The sequence below is a fragment of the Ischnura elegans genome, chromosome 4, assembly GCF_921293095.1.
Source record: "Ischnura elegans chromosome 4, ioIscEleg1.1, whole genome shotgun sequence".
Taxonomy (NCBI): Eukaryota; Metazoa; Arthropoda; class Insecta; order Odonata; family Coenagrionidae; genus Ischnura; species Ischnura elegans.
In genome coordinates, this window is record NC_060249.1 from 30,047,365 (window position 1) to 30,053,808 (window position 6,444).

The window sequence follows — 6,444 nt, forward strand, 5'->3', positions numbered from 1 at the left end:
TATCAACTAAATCGTAGGTATAAGATTTAATGTAATTATTTTGCAGCAATATTTACCTTTCCACTACACCTGTTCCGGAACCCAATGGCGACGATTCTTCGGAATGAACGCTTCCGGTTTCAACTGCTACAAAATAAATGTGTAATAAGGCTTCAGGCAAAGGAGGGAATTTTTACTCTCGTTATTTTTCTTAAAGCTTAAATAATTGGTACACTATTAATACAAGAGAGTCATTTTTTAAACGCAAAATGAATTGAATTTCATTGTGAAATTACCTGCTTCCTTAGGTTTTGGAGGGTGATATTTCCTCTTCTTTGGCTGATAACACTTACGATATCTCCACTTCAGGTAAGGAGTTGGTTTTTCCATAATCTGCTGTCCACAATCAATCTCGACACTGACCCGTCGAAAAACACAGGTGTATCTTGCTCTCGTAGCACGCTTGAACTCTCCAGCCTCCCGAAACAAAATATTTTTTTTCTCCGAATATGACGCCCGACGTAGTGGAGCAGTGTGAGGGGAAGGAAGGCAAGGGATTGGTAGTGGGGGAGAGAGAGGGGAAGGAGAGAGACCGCCAAAGAGAGGGGAAGTGGAGGTGGGGGGATCCTTCTCTGGAAGACGACAGCGCCAGGTCCCCGCCAGCGCTGTGATAGACGTTGAGCCGTAGAAAGGCCAAAACATCCATCACGCTCAAGAACATAACGCGAATCTGGTTGCATGCACGCTCTACCGGTATATATATTTGAAATTATGAAAGGCGCAGCCTTGACTCAAATGTTTGATCATCTCTGAGTCTCAATTTGGAGCGGAGTAATTCTCACGAGAAAAAGGCGATTTTTTTGGGAAGTTTACAATTTTTTTCTCCTAATAGGTTTTTACGTGTGCAACTGTGAAGACATACAAACCAAGGCTACATATATCCTATGTTTTTTAGTGGAAACAGTTCCTCGTTACATGCAAAAATGGCCCCCTAGCGACCTAAATGGTAGCTTGCTGCAACGGCACTTTTCTGGCGTGGTATCCAGTCCCCTTAAGTAATTATATACGTTTTCATTGCGAGTGGTGGTTAACCTAATTTGATTGTAATTGTACTGAAGAGGTAGAGGTAAACTTATTTCTTTAGGTTTTCATTATTCCACTGAGCAATTTGCTGTTGGTGTATTCGATGTTAAAAAAGATGTTAATTTGAAACAACAATTTCTCTCAGGATTAACTTAGTGGAAATGTTGAGTGTTCATGATGAATGATAAAAAATATGTAATTTATCCAGAAATTTTATTTTAAACTTACTCAGCGCATTTAGCTACACAGTGGCACATTCATGTGAACATCAATGCTAAGGTCAGAAAGCGGTGTCAATTTGCTTCCAGGCATTGCATTTTTCTCTTACAAAGGACAAAAACGTGAGATTAGGAATCGTAGAAACTATAATTAATTAAAATCGGTGATTAAGTATCTGCATTAATTATTAAGGAATAGGCCATTATATCTGAGAAGCAAAGAAAAAATTGTCACTCATCATGAATAACGAATTTTTTTCATTGTTCCACTGATGTAATAGCCATACTTTCGCAATTTAAGGTAGTTTGAGCGAGATAGATCCGTAGTCACAACAGCGACTGTATCTTCTCAAAATTTACAAATATCGAGAGTTGTTAAGGTTTTTGATACAATTTTATAATTTTTAGTCGGGAAAATATTTGCTTCAGTTGCTTATTTTTCTCGGTAATGAACAAAATATACGTATTTTAAACTCTATCTTGACTTATTACCAAAGGTACCAACGGTACTTTTAGTAATATAATACTAAGTTTCCTTAATATAATATGGACTTAATCCCGTCTTGGAGTACGATATCCTGGCATCTGAAATGTTCAAACATAAAACTATAAAGGTTACTTATATTATAAAGCAATTTTAAAGCATTGTATCGCAAGAAATGACATATGTCAAAGAGACGTTCGACTTGGCAACAACGTCAAATTTCTTAGGTTGGTGCGACTCTCAACTAGCCTTCAGAGACTTCAGAGAAACAAGTGAATGGCTTGAACCGTTACAGGAGTGCAGAGATTTCGGTGTTGAAATATACATTAGAAAGTCGAGTATTTCTCTAACTTTTTAGTGAAATATGCCAGTTTTTCAGCCTTCTCTGCTTTAACGATGAAGCCATCCACTAGTAAAGCGGGGCGGTTTGTGCGGAAGAAGGAATTTACGAAGGGACAGAAGAGTTCTTCTCGAACGTTCAGTGAATATAGGTAAGTGCTCTAGTAAATACCTCATTGCGAATTTAAGAATGGAAGTATGTTATTAGCTGAAAATAAATTTTTGTTTCATTTATAGTATGCGTCCTGTCATGTGTTGGGAATGAGCAAATGAATCGGGTTTTGGCAACCCTAATTATTCCGTCTGTCGCCAATTCCACTTGGAAAAGGTAGGAGCGATCTGTGGGGTCAAAGGTTGAAGATGCAATCGAGTACGGAAGCTGTGGAGGTAGAGAAGCTTCTCACTTTGGCCTTAACACCGTAAGTTTCACCGCATCAGTTAAAAAATTGAGACTATAAGTAGTAGCGTTATTGGTCCCCCGAAACCCAATGTGAATGTTAATTCATTTTTTTTAAATGTGCCTTGTGGTTGCATTACGTTCTTTCATATCTCTTGGAAATATTCAGTCGGTGTGCTTTTTATTTCCATGTATATTGCATTCCAAGAACATTACCAGTAGTAGGTCCAATATATAAACTAAAATTTAGGAAATGCAGAGGCTTTAATTTTTTTGATGATTACTTTGTTCAAGTGTAATTTTAAATTAGTTTCATTTAATTTTTTATGGTCCTTCAATGTAATTTGTTATTGGTTCCTTTGGATGAAACCATAATTGATTAAGTGACTGTTGACTGGAATTTGGTGATGTGAGCTATATAAAGTGTTTGATATTTAGAACTAGAGAATTACCACAGATTTGCTGTTTTTAACATAGAAAATCAATAATTGCTGGATTGTGTTAATGTGGATTATAAGTTGATTAATTATGGTAATCTGTCATCAGGTCATAGGATTAGAAGTATATCTAAAATATATTTTCAACTAAGTATAGTATCCATATCTTAAGTATTTATTCAGCAATTGAAGACAATCTAATTTCTCCTTGATTATTATTCCTTAGTCATTGTTTCTTAAAGAGGTAAAGTACTCAGCACAGCCCTTTTACAGGTGTGCTCAGTGTTGCAACTATTATTCTATGTCATAATTTTACATGCTACTTATTTATCTAAGACTTTCAATATTTTTCGTGTATCAAAAACTTTTTCTTGATTTCTTAAAGGGAATACCTGTCTCCTCTAACAGCTATTTGCATGTGCTTGCCAGAAGAGGAGTATTAGTTATAATTCAATCAGCTTTGTTTCCGTGGCCATACCCTTTCCTTTTATGATGTTCTCTCACAACCTGTTTTTTTATGCAATGTGAAGAAATGTTTTCTCTGTCGTTAATTTTTTAAAAGTCAAGGCTGGACATACTATTTGCAAACCCTTATTCATTTCAAATTCCTAATCTTGCATTGAGTGAATGCTAATGATCACATTGAACTTATCTTTCTAAAAGAATTGCATATAATCATATTTTACTAGTGGAAATAATATTGCAGGAAAATGTTCCTATCCATCGACATCATCTCCCTGTTGTTCTTGATGGTTCTGTCCTGATTGTGGTTGCTTTCTTACATTTATCATAATTACAACCTACTTCACTATATCTGGTATGATGTTGGGCACAATATGGTGGAAGTCTTTAATATTAGTACAATTAAAAAGACATTGCAATATTTCCACTGAGTTTTATTATGACAACAACACTTGATAATGTTGTTTGTAGCAATGAAACGCGTTTTGTCATAATAAAACTCAGTGGAAATATTGCAATTTATAATTTTAGTAATACTTCATTATACATACTGATTTATGTTGTTGTTAGGCTAATGAGTTCCAAAGTGGCAAAATGTATTTGTGTCACATTAACCAATGATAGGGTATAAGTGTCTGACACATATACAATGTCCTCCCTAATGTTGAATCAAGAACATCATAAGTTAAGCGGTAGATTACCTCCAATGTTATCATACTATTTCTATTCCTTAGTTTTAATTCCACCCAGTCACAGAAATCTAAGTGCAGTGCATTGGCTAATTAATATGTGGCCCCTCATTCAGTATACATAATTTATTTCAGTGGCATGACTCCCAGTGAAGAGTCTCCTATGCAATGCAATGAAGGAGCTGAGGTAGATATCATTGCCTCTGATGATTATGGATGGCAGAAGAAAGGCAATGGGTAATCATATGACAGTAAATCTGGTAAATTCCATCATATTTTCTGGGAAATAAATTATGTATAAATTGTTCCTCTTTATTATGTTAACAGTTAAAATGTCTTTCTTTTCACATTTACAGGGCATGGGTCTGTCATTGATTACCACTCCAAAAAATTACTTGCGTATGCTGTATGCAGTACTATCTGTGCAATGTGTAGAAGACACAGAAGGTGGCAATGTTACAAACCCTGTGGAGTGTTATTTCAAGCTTAATGATTTCCCAAATGGCTACAGCTGGCATTAATATGGAGAAGCTGGTGGAAATACTCAGTATATGTGGAACTGAGGGAATAAGATTAAGTACACATGGGAGAGAGTATCAATGGTAAGCCCCATGTTACCATCCAAAGGAGAATTGAGTTTCACAAGTCTATTGAGGCTATTAGTAAATATTTTGAGGAGTTGAGAAAACTTAAAGAGTATGACTGATAAATAAAAAGAGAAAATTAAAAAGAGTAAGACTGATAAATTATCTTATGCCTTATGTATAGCATGGTTTAAATGTACATAGTAGAAATGGTCATACTGTTAAGTCTATTAGAGATTTTTTAGCTTCTTTAAGATTCTCCCCACGTCCTCTGGCTTGTGGTAACAGGTGTCTCCTGAGTATTTTAACTAATATCTTCAGGTTTGCTGCAAGGATCTAAAGGTTTGCGTCACATAATATTGGGCAATTTTTCCATGTTTTCTTTTGGGTGATTATCTTGTATACTGGTTAATGCGTCAACGCCTTTGAGTGAGAATGACTCTTTAGAAACTCCCTCCTGAATTGTTAGTGGGATTTTGTCGATAGGGCTGATCAATTTCTTTGCGCACCTTGATTGGCAAGAAAATTATGCTGTCCCTCTCAAGGGATTGTTGTAACAAGGGTAGCAAGGATTTTATTATTATTTGCATCGGTGAAAGTTATTTTAAAGTACTGTTTAACTAATTGCCATCTAATTACTGAAAGACATTGTGTCCCACTCTATGTATATAAATATCTTTATATATAAAATTAACCTGAAAATGTCCACCAGCTTCTCCATATTATGTAGAAATAAGGTTAAGGCAAATCTGGTGGTCTCCATGTTCAATGCTACTGGTTCCTGAAGTTAATCACAATCAAGATCAGCTTACATAGCTAACATTGGTAACATATTCCCTTTTGTATTATATCTTTTGCTCTTACAATGACTTCGGGAACAACCTAAGTTGCTTCACAGGGACTGTAACTTGCCTCCTTACTGTAGCCTTCATTTTTTCTTCTATTCTGCTGGAGTGGGGCACATGGCATATGCAGTGTTGAATGCTAACAAAGAAATGTTTCTTTTTAAGACTAGCCTCTGCCCATTTCTTCAAAATTTACTGTGAATGCCTGAAGTGTATTTTTTTAACACTGATTTGAAGGAAAAAATCCCACTACTACGTTGGAAATATGAGGGAACATTATCACAAGCAAGTTAGAGTGATAAGACAGCAGAGAAATGCCTCATATACAAACAAACAAAGTATATAGTAGCTAATTTAATGTCTCTTGGGAGCCCTGGCTCTCCTTTTTATGTTCTTAGCCAACACTCAGTGAAAATGAAATGTGTATTGCTGAATTTATGTAACATTGTGGAGTGCTTTTCTGTAAATATTTTGTAATTTTTGTTATGCATTAATAATAAATATGTATACCAGAAGTGTAGTAATATATCACTTTTTGTCTGATTCCTTCCTACAAACCCTAAGTTGGTAACTATGTGCATATATTTCCAGAATAGGGCCATGAGATGAAAAGCAGAATGTTGAAATTGTAACCAGTTTAACTAAAGGTAAGGGGGTATTGCAGTAGGCATCAAGGTGAATGGCAAGCTTCATTTAGAATAGTGTTATGGAGATTTTAGTGGTTGAAGCACAATATTGTGATTTTTTAGCTTTTAGTATCTCTGTAATGATGTAAGCAGAAGTCCATTTGGTGTGAATTTCTTGTTCCTAAGGGATTGTTGTAAGGAAATGGCAAGATGCACTTCCTTTGAGACTCAGTATGACTGTTATTGGAAGATTAATTTATACTTCGGTTACGTTCTATATAAAGATTAGATTAATTTGATT

At 35.4% G+C, this 6,444-nt stretch overlaps 1 long non-coding RNA gene across 1 annotated transcript; it reads left to right on the plus strand.

Moving 5' to 3' along the window:
* The first annotated feature begins 2,348 nt into the window (after nt 1-2,348).
* Nucleotides 2,349-5,950, plus strand: LOC124157222. The gene is made up of 3 exons (XR_006864557.1): nt 2,349-2,522; nt 4,224-4,348; nt 4,445-5,950. It is a non-coding gene; the product is annotated as an uncharacterized LOC124157222 (long non-coding RNA).
* Nucleotides 5,951-6,444: the final 494 nt, after the last annotated feature.